We start from the raw sequence: 22,399 nt of genomic DNA, 5'->3' as shown, positions 1-22,399 counted from the left end.
GCGAGCGAGCGCAGGGCGCGCAGAGCCAGAGAGATGCCAGCGAGAGAGAATGGCGGAAACCCGTCCCCTTTTTTAGGAGCGTTATATTTCGCCTAGGACGCATCACTCCCTGATTGGCTGCAGCCCATGGCCGAGCTGACGGTCACGGGAAAGGTAGAGTACAAGTAGTCATAAAATACCCTTGGCACATGGGCAGATTATTTGTTTACCACTTAGAACACAGGATGTCAGCGCCATCTTGTGACGGCAAATGTGGGGGCGGCTCCCAACAGGTACACGCTTTGGCTCTCTTTGGATGGGGCAGAGCTGCCAATCTTTAGAGCCAGGACATTTTTCTCTGGGGAGAATTGGGGTCCATTGAGTCACAATGTGAGCCCACCCAGAGCTCTCAGGACAAAGTGATTGCCAAGCCTATGTGACCCTGATTGATTCCCTAGCACCCCAAGAACTGGGTGTGGGGGTGCAAGCCTGTGATCCCAGGTCGGGAGATAGAGACAGGAGAATCAGAATTTCAAAGCCGTCTTTGGCAACAGAGTTTGAGGTTATCCTCAAATAAGCAGACAAGAAACCAAATGAAGCCGCATGGAAGCTGAGCCCTAGTGACTGCACAGGAGCAGTGTAGAAGCACTCTGGACTCTGCTGCCCCTCTAGGTCTTAGGTCCTTCATCTTTTTGTTTGCTTGCTTAGTTAATTAGTTAGTTTGTTTTCAAGTCAGGATCTCACTGTATAGCTCAAGCTGTCCTGGAACTCATTCTGTAGACCAGGCTGAAGTTAAGGCAAGTTATATCTGGCTACCCAGTACCACTTCAGAGGATCAACTACAGTCCTTAGGCACTGAGGACAGAGCTACTCTTTGCTCAAGAACCATGAGTCTAGAGTGAGGAAAAGTTTCTCTACACATTACCAAATGTCCCCAAAGGATATAGTCATTCTTGGCTGGGAACTACTGAGTTCAGGTCTGATACTGAGACAGATGTAACCTGGGACCCTGGCACAAGTGCTTGAGGCAAAGATGAGACTAAAATGGACACTAGGGTCCTATCATTAGAAGCTGTTGGTCCGGGAAGGGTCTGGGTGTATAGGGTATGAAATAAAGGCACATATTATCCTTCTGTAGACTTCTGAGGCACATTTGGACATGGGACATACATAGAGCCACTCTCCTCAGCACTAGACTGAGTGTGTGACAACCAAGAATGGGGTTGTTGCTGTGATAAACATGATCCTGTGGATTTGGGGCCTCTGGGGCTGGTTTTTTAGGAGGAATGTGGAAGAGTTTAGAGTCATGGACTATCTTCAGAATGTCTACGCAGAACATGATAGACCATTCTGGTGGGGGTGTGGAAACGAGTATCGTTGAGAGGAAGGAGGGCAGCAAAGACCACGCTCACGAGACTTCCGAGAGGAGCAAGGACCCCACGGACCACAGACTACCATGAGTGCTATCCTGTGGTGAACAATGGCTGCATTCTTTCCTGAAAACTTGAGTGGAGCTGAATTCCTAAGGAGCGGTGTGGGGAGGGGAGGGGAAGGGAGGGTATTTCACACCAGTGCAACTTCTGGCGCTCTTTGTCAGCTCCATAGTGAGAAGACGAGACAGACATGACGGAAGTGAGCATACAGGTGAGGGATGGAGGTCGAGTTTGCAGATGCTAGCCAGGGGGGTTAGCAAAAGTATCCTTAACTATTAAAGAGATTGACGGCAATAAAGAGACCCCCCCCCTTTCCGTGGGACAAGAGGAAAAAGAACCAGCCTGCTGGAGGCTCTGGTTTGTGAAAATTCAATTTTTTTTTTTTTTGAAAAGGCAGGAACAAGGCTGAAATTGTCAGCTTAGTTTGAACATGCTTGGCCCAGGGATTGGAGGTGTGGCCTTGTTGGACTTTAAGACTCTCGTCCTTGCTGCCTGGAAGTTAGTCTTCCAGTAGCAGCCTTCAGATGAGGATGTAGAACTCTTAGCTCCTCCTGCACCATGCCTGCCTGGACGCTGCCATGCTCCTTCTTTGATAATGGACTGAACCTCAGAACCTGTAAGCCAGCCCCAATTAAATGTTGTCCTTTTAAGAGTTGCATTAGAACTCAGTAGTGTTGTCTGTGTGGCTAGTCTTATGGGCATGTAGAATGGAAAAGGTATCGGGTCATAGGGGCTGAGGGTGGGTGACCTGTGGCAGCATAGTCCCTACAAGGAGACCCCGGGGGACTGTTTTTGAAGCCCGTGGGGGTGAAGCATAAGGAATCGTGGAGGACCCAGGATACTGGAGAGCTTGGGACTGTGGATGGCTGCCGACAGAAAGCAGCAGGCACAGTGGAGCCAGAGGGAGATTACTTGTGTTGCAGAATGCAGGACAGGGGTTCCCTAGGGGAGCCCTGTGAGGCCACAGCAAGCCCTGGCTGTGGAGCTGCAGGGTTGGCGCGCTGGCTACTGCCTTGCTCTGTCCCACCTTTCATTGCTGTCCTTCCGTTCTTCCCTTCTGTCTGTTCCCCCACTTAGACAATGTCATTGTTCTGCGGCGAGACAACTTGCTCTTAGAGTGGACACTCCCTCACTGTTAAGAGTTTTGAATGACGTCAGAACGGTTAAGATCCTGGGGATCTTTACAGATGACCTAAATGCATGTTGCACCATGAGATGGCCACGAGCCACTGAGGACCAGGAGTGGGATAGCAAGGCTTAAAGGCCGTGGGCTTTGCTGTCGTGCTGATGACAGGTAGACCTGCAAGGGTTAATCTTCAATATCAACCCGACTGGTTTTGGACTCACTTAGGAGACACAGCTCTGCGTAAATCTGTGAGGACATTTCCAGAGAGATTCTGTGGAGGTAGGAAGACCCATCCTGACTGTGTTTGGTGGGAGGCACCGTCTCATGGGCTGGGGTCCCCGACTGGGTAAAAGACTCAGAAGGAGAAAGGAGAGGAGGGCATAGCTGGGTAAGAAGGCCCAGGGCCTCCATACCTCCTCAAGTTAGGACATTTCTTTGGTGTCATCCTGACTAATGGAAAGCTACATCGGGAAGAGCCCAAACCTGGATCTGTTCATATATAGTCATCTCTTTCCTTTTTCTTACTTATACCTTACGCTAAGAAAAGACAGTTTCATTTCCTAGTGTGAGCCACCTACGAGGCAGTCGGTGTGGAATACGGAAAGGTTGTTTCTATTGTGTAGCAGGTGGCTTTTCTGCTCTGCCTTCATGGTTCTAAAATTGACAGGCCATGAGCATGCAAAACATATAGTTTGGTAAGTTTTTAAAAGCACATTTATTTATTTACTTACTTACTTTCTGATTCATTTATTTATTGTGCAGAAGCCAATAGTACAAGCTACAGTGCGCGTGTGGAAGCCAGAGGGTGTCTTAGTGAGGGCTTCCATTGCTGTGAACAGACACTATGACCAAGGCAACTCCTATAATTGGGGCTGGCTTACAGGCTCAAAGGGTCAGTCCATTATCATCATGGCAGGAAGCAGCGTCCTAGCAGGCATGGCGCAGGAGGAGGAGCTGAGAGTTCTACGACTTCATCCAAAGGAGGCTAGGAACAGACTGGCTTCCAGGCAGCTAGGAGGAGGGTCTTAAAGCCCACCCCCAAAGTAACACACTTCTTCCCGCAAGGCCACACCTACTTCAACAAGGCCACACCTCCTCATAGCACCCCTCCCTGGGCCAAGCATATTCAAACCACCACAGAGGGCAACTGGTAGAAATTGGTTCTCTCCCTCCACCGAGTGGGATCCAGTGCTTTAAACTCAGGTTGTTATGCTTGGCAGCAAGCACCTTTACCCACTGAGCCATCCCACTGGCCCTAATTTGATAAGTTGTTTCATGCATGTGCAGTCCTAAAACCATGACCATGGCAATCAAGATAGTAACTATCTCCACTGGGCCAGCAAGGTGACTTGGTGGTTAAAGGCGCCTGTCCTCAAGCTTGGTGACCTGAATTCAATCCTCGGGACCAATGTGGTGGAAGGAGACAGCTGACTCCCAAGGGTCCTTCTCTAAGCTCCACACACACGTCTGTGTACTAAGCAGTGGGACTACTGATGTAATACACATATGGTCTGTGGGCCTTTGGACATGGTTTTCAGTGTGTGTGTGAGAAAGAGAGAGAGGGAGAGGGAGAGGGAGAGGGAGAGGGAGAGGGAGAGAGAGAGAGTGAGTGAGTGTGTTTAGAGCCATGGGCCAATGAACGCTCAGAATACTGTAAGCAGATTGTAGTAACACGCCACTCTGCTGGAGTGTGTGAATGAGTGTGCAAGGAGAAATGAGGACAGTAAGGACTGACCAGCTCATGGGGCTTCAGGGTGGGTTAAAGGTTATGAGTGTTATAGTCTAGTGAACAATGGCGGAATGCCTGTATCCTGAGACATCATTGGAGGTTACTCTGTCCTGAGACAGGAGACTGAGGGGAGGAGCTTTGGGGAAGCGGAAATGGTCCATGCATTGGCCGGCCTGGAAACAAATTCCCATGCAGCCAGAGAGGTTATGAATCTAGAAGTCAGCTGTCTCCTGCTTCCCCAGTGCTAAAAACAGCCCGGCCTCCTGATGGGTTGCACCTGTATGGAGGCGAGGTGTATTTTTAGCAGGTGGTAGACAGCAGGGCAGACTAGGTCAGCACTTCCTGCCGAGGCTGGAGACTCGTTACTCTGCACGGCTTCCCAGGGCCTTCAGCTCAGCAGTATTACCCGGGTAGGAGGCTCCAGGATGACAGAGGAAGACCCCAGGTTCCCTGGCGTTCCAGGATGTTGACTCCATGGCTGCCTTGGGTGTGGTCTTAACCCCCTTCACTGTCTGTCTACAAATGCTAGACCTGCCATGGAGGACCTTGGCAGGCCAGTGTAGTCAGCATGCGCTGTCTCACTGCTGTGGGGCTTAAAGGCTGTTAGCCAGGGTCAGACCATTTTGTAAAGCCCCTCCATTTTGTTTGAACTGTGACCACCCATCCATCATAGAGCACAGGTCATCCCCCACTTGCTGATCCTCATGCTGCCCCAGGGCCTGGGCTCTCCGCAGAGACTGCCTCTTTCCCCAATGTGATGGCTCAGTACCCTGGAATAGAGACTACATTTCCCCGAATGCCTCGTGGCCCAATCAGGTATGAGCATTGACCCTTTATTGTGTTCATTGGCTGGAAAGGTCAGGGATGGCAGGCTGATAACTTGGAAAGACCCTCAGCTTTCTTAGCAGTTGAATTGGGAGGGTAACTGGTTTGCCTCAGCTGGTCTTATAACTTAGGACTCTTTCTTTAGCTAAATTGCAGAAAAACTCAAGTCTGAAAAGGGAGATTTGGTCCAAGAACTAAAAAGTTCCAGCAAAGGGCTGTTACATACAGGGTTCAGGGAGAGAAGTCAGGGGCTACAGGGGAGCATATTTTAAAATGTGGGAAATGTAACAAAACGTGCTATCTTTTCTATCGAAGGGTTAAATAAGACACAACTCCCTAGAAACTGTAAAGAAGCCACTGGGCAGAAATTCAAATTCCTCCATGGTCAACGCTTTGTGAAATCAAAATATATGCTCGGTTCAACTCTCCTTAGAAACCTCTCCTCTCTGCATTAGCCAATCATGTGAGAATGGAAGCTGAGCTCTGACCACTCAGAGAGAGGCACGGGACTCTTTTGTTAGGATGCTTGCTTGATGCCCTGGAGCTAGAAAACCCTCCCAGGAGGTAAACTTTTTGCCTTCTAAGTACTTTGGATTTTGTGTTCATGTCTTGAGATCCCAGAACTCTGTTTTACACAAGGTAAATATTTACTCCATATCGAGATTCCACACAACTGTGTCTTGCTTTGTGTTACATTCAATCAGTGGGAACAGCTAAGAAATAGAGGTTTCAATTTGGCAAGGTTCATGCAGCTGATGGTGGGGAGGTCAGTCATTGGCTAGAATCTAACTCATAGGATGCAGGGAACATCCCCTGTCTGTTTATCCATGGCTGGAGACCAGAGTCATTCGGTCGTGCCTGGTGTTCTTACAGTACAACCATTCAGGCCCCACACAGTTCTGCCATAAAAGGACCCAAGATCCAGTAAGTTCGGGGCTGGTCTGCAGGACATTCTGAGTCCGTCCTCCCAGTGGGCAAGGATGTATCTGCTTTCTTAGATTGTTCCCCCAAGGTGGCTGTGGTGGGTCTGCCTTCCGGTGACCTTGAAGCAGCATGGGAGTGAGATTTTACAGATGCCCTGGTTCCCAGGTCATTTCTGCTAACTCTAGTATCAGGATGTGTTGCTTAGCAACCTTATCCTTCACCCTGTATCCTTCAGACTTCACCTTCTCAACCCAACCCTCAGGGTAGCCATGACTTCTGGGTTTATTTCAATTTTGGGCCACATGTTCCAAGCTCAGTGGCTTCTTGAGGTAATTTTTTTCCTTCCTTCTGGGCTACATAGGTCCACGTTCTCTGAACAGCCTGCATCTGGTTTTAAAGGTGAGGTTTCTATTTGAATTGCCACCTTCCTGAGACAGCTTCCTGGCTGGTGGCTCTGGGCTGTGACAAGACCTGAGCCTTTCAGACCTCCACCTCATTATGCTCCTGGGGCTTGTGACGAGTGTCTCTTCCCATTTTACAGCCAAGGCTGCTGAAGTCCCATCAAGGAGACAAGACTTGGTGGTCAGTGAGATGGCTGGGGACTGCTCCCCTCCACTGCTAACCCTGATGATTCTACTGTTGTGATAAACACCGTTACTGAAAGCAACTTGGGGAGGAAAGGGTTGACTTCATCTTACACGCTGAGGTAACAGACTGTCACTGAGGGAAGTCAGGATAGGACCTCAAGCAGGGCAGGAACCTGGAGGCAGGAATTGAAGCAAAGATCATGGTGGAACACTATTTACTGACTTACTCAGTTACCCTTCTTATATAGCACCCCCTCCCCACTGCCTAGGGATGGCACCGCCCACAGTGGGCTGGGTTCTCCTACATCAATGAACAGTTAGGAAAATGACTCACCTTCTGGGTGATTCTTCAGTTGAGGTTCCCTCTTCCCAGGTGGCTCTAGGTTCGCATCATGGTGACAGCGGTGGCTCTAGGTTCGCATCATGGTGACAGTGGTGGCTTTAGGTTCGCATCAGGGTGACAGCGGAAGCCGACAGCGATACTCCTGATTTACTTTAAATAAACATACACCAAGCCACCTTCATTCAAAAGGAAACCTGTTCTCAGAGCAAGCTGGAGTGGGGATGTGAGAGTGGGAAGGTGAAGGGGGTGGGGATGTGGGAAGGTGGGAGGGGAGGAGACAGCCCCATCTCCTGCTGTGAAAGGAAGGTCACCCGAGAGCAGTGGTTCTCAACTTTCCCAATGCCTTTTGATACAGTTTCTTGTGTTGTGGTGATCTCAACCCTAAAATTATTCTCATTTCTACTTTATAACTGTAATTTTGCCACTGTTATGAATAGTAATGTAAATATTTGCTATATGGGATGGCCTTAGGTGACCCCTGGGAAAGGGTCATTCCACTGCAAAGGGGTCTCAATCCACATGTTGAGAACCAATGAGCCTGCACACAGGGCTGCACCCCACCTCCAGCCCAGCCTGCTCTTTTCTTTGTTCACAGTGATGGTGTACTAGGCGTAGGAGCTGCTAAAGACATTAGCACTACATTAGCATGTTTTCTTAGATGTCATTGAAAGAAGCAGGGAAGGATCCGTGGAGGGTGTACAAGCACAGTTCATCCTGCGGTTCCATCTCAGTCCTCGGGTATTTCAGCTTTAGAGGGACAAAGCAAGCAGGGAGGGGTGTGGGAAAAACATTGCACTGTGGATCAGTGGGGGGGGGGCGTAATACTGCCAGCAGGGGTGCAGGAAGGACTATGGAGAGTGAGCAGGACCCTCAGGCTGGCTGCAGAGGCTACAAAGTGTCTGTCAGAGAAGCTGCACAGGATGTCAAGAAGTGGCTCACAGCTGGGAATGTAGCTCAGTGGGCAGGGCGCCTGCCTGCCTGGCATGCAAGAAGCCTCAGCTCCCAGAACAAACTGGGTGAGTTAGCACACACCTGTAACCCCAGCACTCCAGAGGCAGAGGCAGGAGGATGAGGAGTTCAGTGCCATCCAGGAGCACATAGGGAGTTGGAGGCCAGCCTGAGTTACACGAGACTCCATCCAAACTCCACAAACAGCAGTGGATCTTGTCAATTTCCCTTTGCGGTCTTCCCTTCCTCCCACTCCATGACTCTTCTCTGCACTCTCTCAGGTTCTGCTTATACTACACACACACACACGCACACACACACACACACACGCGCGCGCGCGCGCGCGCGCTTTGCTTCTGTAAAAAGAAATATTTTGGTTCTCTTTTACTTTGGCAAACATTTCCTCATCCTTTCCCGGGAACAGCCAAGCAAAGAATTAATTTAGATTTGTGCGACACTGGGCCTCTCATTAAATGACTGCCACTATCTCTAGGAAGCCCTGGTGACTGGTTTAATGATCTCACTCCTTACAATCTTTAAAAAAAAAAATGTGTGTCGTGCCTCTGGCTCCGTCTTCATTCTGCTGGAAGATTTAGACTTCCTTATCTTCGCCTGTACTCTAAACTCATTCCCATAATCCCCATCGGCTACTCCCAGTCCCCAGCCCCAGCCCTGGCTCCCGTTCTGTCTGCTCCTCTTGGTCGGCATTTCCTATTTTTTCCTATTCTAATGAAAAACTTTATTTTACCCAGGATTGTATTTTCTACCGAGAAGAGACAATGGTCACCGTGCTCTCTGCAGGCAGGTGCTGGAGGTTTCCAGGGGGCCCAGGGAGCTGGCAGGACTGGCGACTCCTGCACAGCTAGCGAAATGGAGCCAGCCATTCAATTCACCGAGGTGAATGTGGAAGAGAGGAAGTTATCTCTTGAGTGCCGGCTCTCGATGAAGTGTGACAGGAGATGAGGATTATGCCAGACCTTCAGCTTCCCTGTAAATAGAATGCCAGGAAGGGGGGTTAAAATCCTTTGGCAGCAAGCTGGAAGAAACTGAACATTTCCACACCAGTAGGTCATGGCAAGGGCGGCCCTCACCAGCATCGGGTTTTCCTATCCTTCTCTGTCTAATAGGGTCTCATAAAGCCCAGAGCAGTTTCAAACTACCAAGGATGACCTTGAACTTTTGAACCTCCTGCTTCCACTTCTTGAGTGTTGAGATAGTAGGCATGTGCCACAAGGTCCAGTTTACATGTGCTGGGAACTGAATCCAGGGCTTCAGGTGTGCTAGGCTAGCACACGCCATCTGAGCTTCATCCCAGATCCATACATGCTCATGTTCACCTCATCTGTTTTCCTGAGTTCTTGGCCCCGCAGGAAGCCACCTGGCTGGGACACTGGGCTGCAGCAGGCCCAGGCTGCAGAGACAGGAGAATTACAAATTGGGCAGAACTCTTCCATCCTGCCTAGGGCTCAGGCTGGGGAGAGAGTGGATATGCTCGGAAGGCGGTGTGTGTACCCCAATTAACAGGAGCGCTGATGGAGGCTGCAGGTCATCCCTCCTTGTTTTTCAAGTGTCTAGAAGTAACAGGGAAGAATAGAACCTGGGCTATGGAGGGAGCTGACGGGGGCGGGGTGGGCACAGAGAACACTTTCATAACATTGCCTGTTGATTTAGAAAGACGATTCAGAACAGACCACAATTTGTTTTCATAGTCCAATATCTGAAGTCGGAATGTATCTATCTCCATGGTGATGTGCTGGAGTCCGTGTCAGTGTGGTTCTTAGCATGTGTGAGAGCCGATCTTAAGGCTGGGGCTTCTTCAGAGATTTCCATGGGTACGCAAATTTTTATGTGTATTTTCATAGGAACCCAGATAAAACCTTTACTTCTAATAGCATAATAAGGAAATTAATTTTAGGGCAATTCTTTGATATCCATGTGGTTTTCTTCATTTGATAAAGATATGGGGAAATTTACATACCAGGGAGATGGATAGCCTGTCTGTTTACCACAATCCAATCCTAAGATATACTAATTTGATACTTATATATTGAGGAATGCTGGTAGGAAAATATCAAAGTCCTTGTTTTTGGTAATTAAACAATTATGTTACTGTAAGAACAAAGCTTTGTACGTTAAATAAGAACAGCACAATCCATAACACAGTGGCCTCAGATCTGGGCAAGGTTGCTTCAGGCACCATTGGCTCCTATCTTATGGCTTGAGCTCCGTGCAAAATTCATGTGTTGGTCAGTGCAAGAGGAGACACCCGCCAGCACAGTCATAGGCTGGCAGGACTCCACACGTGCGTGGGTTCTCACTGGCTATGTGCTCAGATCTGTGGCCAAAGGTGGGGAGGTTCCCAGGTGCAGTTAGAGAGGCTTTGTCGTAGCCAACGGCGCTTAGATTTGATGAGATTCTCTGGCATCGCTGGCGTTAACGCCTGTTGTCAAGAGGAGAAAAACATACAACTCCCCTCATCCCTAGAACGTACATTCCAGGATCTCCAGTGGGTTCTAAGGCCAAATCTAAATATGCTATGCCTTTGCCCACACAGACAACCTACAGAAAAGTCCGTTTCACAGATTTGACCTGCAAGAGGTTAACCGCAAAAATGAATAATTATGACAGTGTATCACTGTGGGGTTGTTAGTAGGCAGAGCAAGGGTCCCGTGAAACCTAAGCACCGAGGTACTGTGTTAGGTACTTTTCCCACCACAAGCTCTCCAGCAAAAGTATCTAATGAAAGTGTTTACTGTGTGTACTGGCTAGTTTTGTGTCAACTTGACACAGCTGGAGTTATCACAGAGAAAGGAGCTTCAGTTGAGGAAATGCCTCCATGAGATCCAACTGTAAGGCATTTTCTCAATTAGTGATCAAGGGGGAAAGGCCCCTTGTGGGTGGGACCATCTCAGGGCTGGTAGTCTTGGTTCTATAAGAAAGCAGGCTGAGCAAGCCAGGTGAAGCAAGCCAGTAAAGAACATCCCTCCATGGCCTCTGCATCAGCTCCTGCTTCCTGACCTGCTTGAGTTCCAGTCCTGACTTCCTTTGGTGATGAACAGCAGCATGGAAGTATAAGCCGAATAAACCCTTTCCTCCCCAACTTGCTTCTTGGTCATGATGTTTGTGCAGGAATAGAAACCCTGACTAAGACACTGTGGCTCCCAGTTCTGGGGTTCAGTCCATCACAGTGGGGGTGTCATAACTGCAGGACCCCGTGGCAGTGGGGCCCATTGCACACACTGTTGGGAAGCAGAGAGGGGTGAATGTCGGGGCTCAGCCCGATTTCTTCCTCTGTTCAGTGTGGGATTTCAGCCCGTATTCAGGGTGGGCCTTTGCTCCTTAATGAAATATTTCTGAAAACATCCTTCTAGACATCCCTGGAGGCATGTTCCCATAGCGGCTTTAAGTCCTGTCAAACTGGTAATCAAAATTAGCCGTTGTAGTTACCATGACAGTAACGGCTACCAGGTTCCCACGGGGCGGATAGTGTATACCAAGTGGATACACTGTACAGAGGGTGAACTACACCCTAGGCAAGGTATAGGATGCAGCTTCCTCACACCACTTCTAGTGATACCAAGTTCTTTCTGGAATTTTCCATGATATAGATTCGGACTCTGGTTTCTGTAGGCAACAAAACGCTGGAAAGGGAAGCCATGAGCAAGAAGTTCAACACAGTCCAGTGTACCAGGCAGAAGAAATGGCAGGGAAAATGCACCTTAGCCAAGAAGAAGGGCTGGAGAGAGTTTAACGAAGGGACAATGAGTGGAGGAAGGACAGGATCACAGGAGTCAACTGTGCCTGGGAGCTGTGCTGTGACCAGAGGGGCAGGGACACTATGGCATTCCTAAAACCTGAGTGGAGGGGACACTTAACAGGCAGAGGTGATGCAGCCGCCCTGAAAAGCTGCGGACCAACAGGACAGGAGACTGACATCCCAGCCTCATCCTGCAGCAGGGTGTCGTCCCAAACCTTAGTCAGATTCCCCAGGGAAGGCAAGAGGCTAGGAAGCCTGCGAGGTCACTACTGAGATCAAAATGTCAGGGCCCGAAGCAGGGTTGAGGAGGGCAGAGTCTGGATCTGCAGGGGCAAAGGATGCCACCATTCCACTGTCTATGGGACAGACTACAAGAATGGCTGACATCCTTGAACTTTGCTGAAGTGTGGGATTTCAGTGCAGTGCGGAAGAGGTGCTGGTGCCGAGCGATGTGAACGCATCAGGGGCTGAGATCTGTGGTGTGCTCATGAGCTGGGTCTACCAGAGCTGTAGGGTCGTGTGTGTGGGCATAGGGGCTACATCTCCTTTCTGCTGCTTCCTGGGCTGCCCAAACCTGTAATTCCCAGGCTCTTCTGAATGGGAGCTGTGAGGAGAGATGCTGCCAGCCACGATGGAAAGTTCTGGAAGGGTACCTTAGGTCCTGGTGATCTTCAGGTGAGTTTTCATGCCTTATTGGTGATTTCTAGAGAGAGTTTCCTGAGATGTTTTCAAGATGTGAGGACAGTGGGATGAGTGACAGGTAAGTGGGAGTGTCCCTGGGGAGCTGGAGCTGAACCCCCCCACCCCCAACACCATGTGCTGGAGGCCAGAGTCCAGGAGTCTCTGCAGGTAGCAGGTTGGGATGTCAGGGACTCCCTTTGTTCTTCTAGCAGATCCCAGAGTTCAGGGACGTCCACTCTGCAGGGCAGTCCCAGGGCAGTCCCAGGCTGGTGCAATTACAGAGCATCCTGGCCACCAACCGCTCCAACAAGTCCGATTTTCTCTCTGCCCTTTGCAGACTTGTGCTAGATTCCTTTTCCAGCCAGTGGGAGATGGATGGTTTCATTACTTGTGGCGCTCAGCAATAAATCTCGCAGTAGCAGTGGAGGCGAGCTCTTTCCCCAGGTTACCTCCCGTCCTGTGATTCATCACGCTTAATCTTCCCTTTACCTTTGAATCTGGGGGCTGGGGAGGAGCAGAGGCCCCGGGGACTGAGGGGCTGTCACTCCTCAGAGGCTGAGAAGAAGGGACTGTCTGCTGACAGGGTCACAGCTCGAGGTGGACTGGAGCAATGGCAGCCTCAGGGTAAGGGAAGGGGCTGTAAAGGGACCTTGGGGGAACTGCCACTCCTGGTTTGCCAAGAAAGTCTTCCAGAGAAGAAGGGGAGAAAGCTGACTGTCAGACAGAAAGGAAGCAGCCGTAAAGTTCTCCGCCAGGGGAGTGCTGAAGAATCTAATTCCCGATGAAATGTGTTCTTGTTTGTGTACAATTAATTTTCCTCCCAAATGAAGGGCTTTGTCTCTCACTCTGTGTTTCAATAGCAACCGCGCAATTAAGGCAGCGTGCGCGTCTCTCCTCAGAAAGGGGCAGCTTGGTGCTAACATGGTGGGAAGCAAACATTGCTTCCTGGGTCTAAGAAGAAGAAAAACAAAAGAACCAAAGAAAATGGCTTCAAATGGAGACTTGGCTCCCGCAGGGATGATGTCATTTGGAAAATGTGAGCTGGCCGGCTCTGTGAATGGAGGGGCCACAGGAACCCTGTTCTGGCTGCAGGGAGCTTGGTCAAGAAGAGGGGGGAGACTGGGGGTTGGAGGCTGCCCCAGGTCAGAGGGAGCCAGGTCCCGACTCAAAGTCCTGCAGAGGCCAGGCGGCAGGTGTGCACAAGGCGACAGTTTTTCTAGACATGCTTGTTTGCATTGAAACCTCTCAAACCCTGTCTTTCATTCTTCTTGAACTAACTTATTTTGTTGATTTCTATAGAGATATGTTTTTTTATCATGTTAAAAAAAAAAACTTGGACACTAGAAAGGCGCATCTACGAGGGTGTTTCCAGAGAGGTTTAATGGAGTAGGAAGACCTGCACTTGATGTGGACATGAGTATCTCATAGGCCAGGGTGGGGTCTCCGTTAGAAGAAAAGAAAGGATGGGAGAAATCTGTGAACCGGGGCTTGTTCTCCCTCTCTCCCTCCCTCCTCCCCTCCCCCCTCATTCCCCTCCCTCTCCCCATCTGTACTACCTCTTCCCCTTTCTCTTCCCCTTCTCTTTCCCCTCCCCCCTCTCCTCCTCCTTCCCCCTCCCCCTTCTCTGCCTCTCTTCACCCCTCTCCTCTCTGGCTACCGTGATTCTAGCTGCTGTCTTTCATCATGCTCTTCCCATGGATGAATGCAAACCCCTGAAACCAGAAGGCAAAGCAAATCCTTTGTCAGCGAAATTGTTTCTGAGAATTCAGGACAAGCTCTCCTGCCCATCTTTTTTCCTATATAATTTCTATTTGAGTAAGAGCAAGGCCCTAGTTCGTCGTGGTCATCTAGATATTATCCCCTGGAGTTTTGAAAATTCAATAAACCAAGGATCGGTTCCTTTAGTCATTGTTAGCTATAGTAGCTGGCTGGGTTTCCTCAGGTTAGGCAAAAGGCCTGGCTCCTAGAGTCAGCCCATGGTCTGCCTACAGTGCTGTTTCCTTCAGCATGGTTCAGGTCTATTTTCAGTTTGGTTTTCCCAAGTTCTCAGTCCGTGTGTGGTGGTTTGGACTTGCTTGGCCAGTGTGGAGTGGCATCACTAGGAGGTGTGACCTTGTTGGAGGAAGTTTGTCACTGTGGGAGTGGACTTGTAAGTCTCCTCCTATGGTTAGACTCAGCCTGGCATGGCATGGAAGAGAGCCTCCCCTAGCTGCCCTTGGAAGAATAGTTTCCTCTGGCTGCCTTTGGATCAAGATGTAGAACTCTTGGCTCCTCTAGCACCATGCCTGCCTGCATGCTGCCATACTCCTGATCATGATGATAATGGACTGAACCTCTGAAACTGTAAGCCAGCTCTAATTAAATGTTGTCCTTTATAAGAGTTGCCATGGTCATGGTGTCTGTTCACAGCAATGGGAACCCTTAGTAAGACACCATGTATTCAGAGCAGCACAGTAAGAGTCATGTGTCCTTTCTGGAGGACCACGGTGACTCATCTGTGACACCTGTCTACATGGGTGTGTGTGCACATCTGCGCATGCGTGTGTGTGTGTGTGTGTGTGTGTGTGTGTGTGTGTGTGTGTTTGCATGAATGTAGGGAGCTCAAGGCCAGCCTGGACTGCATGATACCCTGTCTCAGGAAAGAAAGAGTTGGAATGACTTTTGCTTCTTGATCTGGTCTACTAGGAATAATTCTACACTGAATCTTTGCATTTTTACTTCTAGTGTGTGTGTGTGTGTGAGATATCCAGCATGGGAAGCTGGGGTGTGCTCTTCTGAGAGTTCTCTATCTCGGGCCCTCAGTTTCCTCTCTTGTGAGTTCCTAAGAGGTCTTTGTATATTACAGAACACACAGTCAACTACATCATTCAGTAACTCAAGCAGCGCATGAAGGCGAGAGGATTCACTAAGGCTGAGGAGATTGCCCAGTGGGGAACGGCGTTCACTGCCAACCCTGGTGACTTGAGTTTGATTCTGGGACTGTATGGTGGAAGGAGAGACTTGACTTCTGAAGACTGTCCTCTGGCTTCTATATGTGAATGAGTGCATGGTCTCACATGTGTGTGTGTGTGTGTGTGTGTGTGTGTGTGTGTGTGTGTGTGTGTACACACACTCACACACACACACAAGCATTAAAAACGTAAAAGCAAAATAGACTTAGTTGAACATATTTTTAAAAAAGTGACGAGTTAATTAGAAGTAAGTGTAGCTGCACAAGGATGCCCATGAATAATTAAGGGGCAGCACATGGTGGCCGCATTTCAAGGAGGCTCATTCCTCAGCCTGTCACCTTCCCTGGGCTGCTCGGCAAGACCTGCTGAAGAGTCTCTTAATTAAATTTTATTTGTGAAGAAGACGAGCCGCATCTCTTTCCTCAGCCTCCCTTCTTACAAACTCAGTGATATTGTCTCCAAGCAACACTTTTCTGCTCACAAGAGCTGGATTGTCGCCTGCCACCTCCCCTCCTCCCGCCCCAGAAGGACCTGTCACCTGAGCCTCCTCAGGTCATCCATCCTTCTCGAAGGATCCATCCCGAGGCATCAACTGAAAATTATGGCTCCTGAGAAAGAATAAAGCACACTTTCACTGTCAGGACGAGCGTCCCTGTGGCAGAGTCTAGAGCTTGCCTGTTGCTCCTGCTAACGACCTCTGTCCCTGGTGTGGCCTTTTCTTTCTGTCACTTCTGGAGCTGTACTGTTGACACTTCTTCTCTAGGTGTCTCTGAAGCCCTGAAAGGCCTCTCAGCTTGGCATGGCCCCCCTGCCCCGCCCCAGCTCGCTCTCTTGACGCCCATGTGTGAGACTTGACAGTGTTCCTGCCTTGCTGGCCCACTGCCCCACTCCAAGGAAGGACGCTCTCAAGGTCCAGGTTCCTGGCAGGTAAACAGCAGGGTTTCAGATTCACAGACATCCTCTCCCTCTTGCACCAACTGCCCACCAGGAAAGTGGGAGCTTGGTGCTGCTTGCAAAGGACCAGGTGATGTATGAGCCTGTCTGCAGGCGCCAGGTCCTGATCTGTGTCCCTGTGAATAAGAAGCCACTTAAGAGTGTCAGGCAATCAGGGCCTGCCCCTCCTCCTGCCTTTGACCTTGCCTCAGCTTTTGTGGGGTCTGTGGGGTGATGTGACAGAGCCTGTGTAGTCAGATCAGCACCACGGAGGGAGAACATGGAGATGGTGTGGTCTCTCCTCCCCAACAGCGTATTCTGTGTTGCTAGTGTGAGTGCTGCCCAGGGACCCATGAGATCAGTGTTGACCAATAGAACTGGGTGAAGGACCTGGGAATTTGGGTCAGAGACTTCTATCAGAAGATGAAAGTCATCCAGGCAGAACCTACAGATTCTGTCCCTTATAACCCACTCTGCCCTCAGTAAATGGCTGTATAAGCATCAGTGAAAATGGTGACTGAGATATCACCAAGAGACCTGGAGCCCAGGTACCATGTATTCCAAATGCTGGGCTAACCCCTGCTCTCTCGGTGGCTCAGTTTCCTCACTGATAAGTAGGTAGTCCTGGTGACAGTTCTTGGTGTCACCTAGTACAAGATAAAGGAGATGGAGGGTAGACCTGGTGTCCTTGGAGGAAGCCCTTATTCCAGGATGTCTGATTGGGGTGCTGGGGAGATCTGAGCCTTCGGGTTAGCAGCAAGCAATCCTGGGTAAAGGGTGCGGGCTGATGGTTCTTCCCTTGTCATCTTCAAGTACATTGGCCATCTATGCTGAGACTCACGGGGGCCCCTGGCTCACAGTCAGATGGTTAACGGCTGGTACAGACTCCAGCCTTCCTCCTTCCAAACTGATTCCAGCTTTGTTCTGGTTTTGGAAGAACTGTCTCCCACCAGCAAACAGAGAGTGGCTGGTTGAAGCCAAACCCAGCTTTCTCATTTGTCATGGGAGTGTCTTACCTGTGGGCAAATGAGTCAGGTCCGGTCGATGAGATGTGGTATGGGAAGTTCTCAATGGGTGGCTTTGGGTCTCATGTAAGGGGGCGGGGGCTGCAGGGTGTGGTTACTTCCAGCACTAGGGACTCAGAGGCAGGAGGATCTCTGTGAGTTCCAGACCAGCCTGGTCTACAGAGTGAGATCCTACCTCAAAGAGAGGGCAGCTTATATTTTCATTATCTTCATGGTTCTGAGAGGATAGATAGGACATCAGGTGGTAGAGCAACAAAGCCATCCCACAGAAAGAAGAAAAGAAAGAAGGTTCCATCAGGAGCAGGTGATGGGGATGACCAACCCTGGACCTGCCTGGGTGTGGGGCCCAAGCATGTCTTTCCAGCCACACCTGTCACTAATGTGAAGGGAACAGACCGTCTTCTCCCCCAAACTCAGCAGAGGCTGGGGTCACAGAGGAAGGAAAGGGAGGTAGGAAGGGAAGCTGGATCTGTGGCTTGACACGTGATAACACGCATATCTGCATTAGGCTAGGCAGGGACGTGACGCCTTGGGTCAATTCTCAGAAGGAAATTGGGGGTGGGGGTGGGGAGGTCATTTGCTAGTGGCGTCTCTTTTTGTCCCTCACTCACTCTCCAGGGTGCTATCTGCCTCTGACCCCCTCCCCGCAGTGGATTATTAAGCTCATTAGAAGTGTTTGGAGATGATATTCATGATTTAAACGGAGAAATTGCACGGTTAAATTCACGGGTTTCTCTGCCTGTCTTAGCCCGAGTTTTGATGGTTAAAGGAAGAGCCCAGTTACAATAGGCTTGGGTGAACACACAAAACAAGCAGGGAAGACTACAAAAGATTCGCTTAACTGAAGAGTCCAAAGGCTATTGGAATTCAGGGATCGCTACTTCCACGGGCTTGCACACCCCCAGGGACTAGGTGGGTGTTTCTATCTCTCTATGGTTTCTGCCCTTAGACTTGTTGATTTACTTTTAGGATGGCTCGCTCTCTGGCGCCCCCTGTGTGCTGGAGGACTCAATGCAGCTGCTGGGGGCGGAGTGGGGGCGGGGCTGGTTCTGGTAAACTCTTCCCCAGGGTTTAAGAATGACCTTTAAAGGATGACCTTTGAACTTCTCATCCTTCTACTTCCATCTCCCAAGTACCCAGATTACAGGCATGAGCCACCATACCCAGCGAGACAAGTGGTTTGCTTTTAATCCTCTCAGAGGTTCTCCGGACTTGCAGGTCAGTGACCTCCTGACATCATAACAACAAACAAGAACACAATGGTGGGGGAGGTGAAGGCCTCCTAGGTCATGGGGAGGGGGTGTTAGTAACAGAGGTTAGGGCAAACCGTGGCACTCACAGTAAACTTGGTTCGGATCTCACGGACAGGATGATTTCAATCATCCTGTGCTAAATTGCAAATTCTCAATGCTATGTTTTGTTTTGTTTTTTAAAAAGGATGTTTTTAAAATGATACACTTATTTCTCAAATTGGTGAAATCAATGACTTTTAAGGTGGACAGAAAGCAGAGAAACTTCCCAAGTGTCATGAAGCAAGGAGACGCAGAGTTAAGAACACACAGCTTGAATTTCATATGGTAATGGGTTCTTCAAGCGCTCCTTCCTTTAAATTGTCTTATAAGCTCCAACATCAGAGTAAAGAAAATAAAACAGCCGTTATTGAAGGAAAGGCCCATCTCTTTTATGGAATTTTTTTTCTCTTTACAGAAACTGTTGGAGACTACCACACTTCTCATGGGGCTGTGTGTCAGTCAGGGTTCTCTGAAGGAACAGAACTGATAGAATGAATAACACCCTCCACATAATATATGTTATGTATACTACCAGTGAGCACCCTGTGCATTCCATTGCAGGAAGTAGCCTTTTGCTTCACCTCCTCAAAATAAAGGGTTTGGCAGGCAGCCCCAGGGGTGCAGCTGCTTTTGGCCAAACCCAAGCATGGCCCTTCTTGGGACTCAGAAGTTGGTCTTTGGCTCTCAGCAGTTCTGGGATGGAGTCTGCGGTGGCAGGTGGCTAGCATGTGGCTTCCAGGCACCCCAGACTCACCCTGGCAGCCTCCCAAGTGTGGGGTGCTGCAGGCCCAGGCGTGTTAACAGCACTGTGTCTGTGGCCACCCTGTTTTGTTTCCATCCCGTCCCTGGTTCTGCAACCCTACCCAATGGTTGTCCCAAGTGTCCCAAACCTATTTCATGGCTCTCAGGAGGCCGATTAGAGCTGTTCCCATTTCTGTGTTAAATGACTTAAGCTATGGGCATCAGGCTGGGTCCTGTATCAGCTGCAGTTTACCATTTTGATCACAGCCCCTTCATCCCACCCCGGCATCAGTGGGATCCTAGTGGCTGCTCAGTGGGCTGGGGCCTGAGTCTCCCTGTCTCATTTCAGAGAGCTGATGCGTGACATGACCCTGCAGATGTGGGAATCTAATCTCTTCAGAGATGGCTTTTCCTGGGGACAGAGCTCTCTGTGTGTGTGTGTGACCCAGGCCAGGAGAGATGCTCTCTGCAGCTCATTTGTCAGCCCCAGAGGTCTTGCAGGTGGATATGCAAATCAACCCAACTGCCAACACTCCCTGCTCTAGGAGGGCAGAGCCCATGAGCCCTCAAGGTCACAGTGGGCAGGAGACTCAGGATAAGAGAAGGGCAGCTGGTGACCTGACTGTTGGCAGGAGACATTTGCGAGGTGGAATCTCAGCCAAGAGCCCAAGTGGCAGGGCCTGAACATAGCCTCAGTCTGCTCCATGTCCGTGCAGGTCTTCACATTGTGGGCCCTGAGGGGTTCTCCTTATGACAGTCTTGATGTTTCCAGAGACCCTAATGTCCTGCAGTTTCTGGAGCCATGTTTTCATCCCACCATGGTCTATAAGAACCCTCGTAAGGCACAGGACTTTCTAGGTCACAAGTCTCGGGGGTTGTTGCTTGGATTGTGGCCAGTGACAGTATCAGTCCTAAGGCAGGGAAAGGCAGCAGAGGCAGAGGTCAGGAGCAGAAGCCCCAGGCTTCCTAGTCACAGGGCGGCAGCCAGGCCTGGGGGGGGCGGCGGGAGCAGGACCGCTCCTCTGAGATCATGTTCAGGAACTCAGTGCAATAGCTGAATCCAGATATAAGAGGACAGCTGTGTCCTAGTAGGAGACACAGCCAGACCATTGTCCCCTTTCAGAATCTGTCACTGGTCCACCTTTCCTACGCAACTTTGCCAGGAATCAACCTTTCTCCTTCTCTCAGACGACAATGTTGAAGTTGAGGAGACGCTTTGAAGCAGGAAGACCTGAGTTTGGATTGTCAGAACCTGTGGCAAAGCTGGCCACAGTGGCCCATATCAGAAACCACACCATTTGGTTGAGGGTGATGGTGGCAGAGACAGGCAGATCCCCGAAGCTCAGTAACTGCCAATCCAGCCTATGAGTGAACCTGAAGCTTAGTGAGAGATACTGTCTCAAAAACTAAAGTGGCTGAGGAAGATGCAGGACTTATCCTGTGGACCCCCACCCCCACCACCACACACTCACCACACACACACACATCACACATATGCACACACACTCATACACACCACTCACACACACCACACCATACACACTCAAACACACATATACACACACCACACATATGCACACACACATACCACATACACACACACCACATCACACACACCACACACACTCACAAACACCACACACTGCACACACACACACACACACACACACACACACACACACACACACACACCGCAAATGAAAACTGCTCTTTATGCCTAAATACCGACTTAGTCTTATTTCTTCTCCTATCCAGACTCCTAAAATAAGCATAAACCAACATCAGAGCAAGAAAGATGTGTGAGTTGGGCGGGGATGGGGGGTTGGAGGACAGTTTCAGTCTGTCAATGGCCGTTTCCTACAGGAAATGCCAGCAGCTGGAAATGAATTCAGTCTGTCACAGAGCTGGGTATGACCCAGAGGTGAGGAGCTTTGGAGCAACATTTACTCGGGAAATATTAAGGAAGGATAGAAACAACATGTGGTGCCTGAGCCCATGTTCCCCAGAGGACAGAGCCGAGGGGATGTTTACCGAGCGAGCGCTCGGAAAATGTCAGGTGAGAACGCGCGACCCAGTTTTGCGGCCGCTTCAGAGTGAGAGCTCCCGGCAGCTCCGAGGAACGGGGTTGTCACTAGGCTTCCCTGGCAGAGCCTTCAAAGGAAATCAGTCCTCTGAGTCCTGTAGAATTGTTTTTCTTGTCTGGGCGAGGAAAGCTGTATTCTGGCTCACGGTTTAAGAGGGGCAGTCCATCACTGCAGAGGGACACGGTATGACTGCAGAGGGACACGGTATGACGGTCAAGGCTGCACTCATCCCTTACCGAGCAGGGCAGAGAGAGAGTGTGTGTGAGCCTGGACTAACTGTAGCTGGAGTGTGAAGGTCTCCAGCTAGTGGCCCTGTTTGAGAAGGCTGTGGAACCTTTAAAAGGCGGAGCCTCGCTGAAGGGTGGAGCCTTGAGGCTTTTTAGTCCCACCCACTTCCTTCTCACTTCCTGCTTGCTGAGGGTAGGCATTTTTGCAGGCACAGGAGCTGTCAAGGTAGTCTGTCTGTCTCTAGAGGGACTGCATGCTGAGGGAACCTTTCTCCTGAGAGAGAGGGAGAGGGAGGAGAGGGAGGAGAGGGAGATATCATGGCCAAGGAAAATTTAAAAGGAAAACATTTAATTGGGGACTTGCTTACAGTGTCAGAGGGTGAGACTGGGATCATCACAAAGGGAAGTTTGGTAGCAGGCAGGCTTGGCATTGGAGCAGTAGCTGAGAGCTCATGCAATCTGCAAGTTGCAGGCAGAGAAAAACAGACTGGAACAGACTGGGCATGGAGTGGCTTTTGAAATCCAGCCAGGATGCAGTGTCTCCAGCAAGGCTAAAAAAATGCTTGTTTCTAATCCTTCCCAAACATTTCCACTAACTGGGAAGGAAGCTTTCCAACGGGGGCGGGGGGGGGGGGGGCATTCTCATTCAAATCACCACAGGATCAGAACCCTTAAGATCCACCTCAAGCAGCCTCCAGCTGTGCCCCAAACTCCTAAAGTTTCCATAGAGTCACAGAACACCGCCACCAACTGGGGATCAAGGATTCAAACACAGTGGGGAATGGTTTATATTCAAGTCATGACAAGTCTCCTA

At 50.0% G+C, this 22,399-nt stretch overlaps 1 pseudogene across 6 annotated transcripts in view; it reads left to right on the top strand.

Annotated features, from left to right (window-relative positions):
* The first annotated feature begins 1,913 nt into the window (after positions 1-1,913).
* Gm14267 (predicted gene 14267) overlaps positions 1,914-22,399 on the top strand; it is a 28,975-nt pseudogene continuing 8,489 nt past the window's right edge. For 2 of the 6 annotated variants that reach the window (NR_168920.1, NR_168922.1), the window contains exon 1: positions 21,750-21,811. The product of NR_168920.1 is annotated as a predicted gene 14267, transcript variant 4 (transcript). Of the gene's footprint in view, positions 2,029-8,550; positions 8,696-12,238; positions 12,327-14,557; positions 14,676-21,749; positions 21,812-22,399 lie in introns of those variants that run through there. The other 4 variants (NR_168918.1, NR_168917.1, NR_168919.1 and 1 more) reach the window with 4 other exon arrangements.

The sequence above is a fragment of the Mus musculus genome, chromosome 2 (assembly GCF_000001635.26).
Source record: "Mus musculus strain C57BL/6J chromosome 2, GRCm38.p6 C57BL/6J".
Classification (NCBI taxonomy): Eukaryota; Metazoa; Chordata; class Mammalia; order Rodentia; family Muridae; genus Mus; species Mus musculus.
This window is presented reverse-complemented; position numbering and strand designations above follow the sequence as displayed.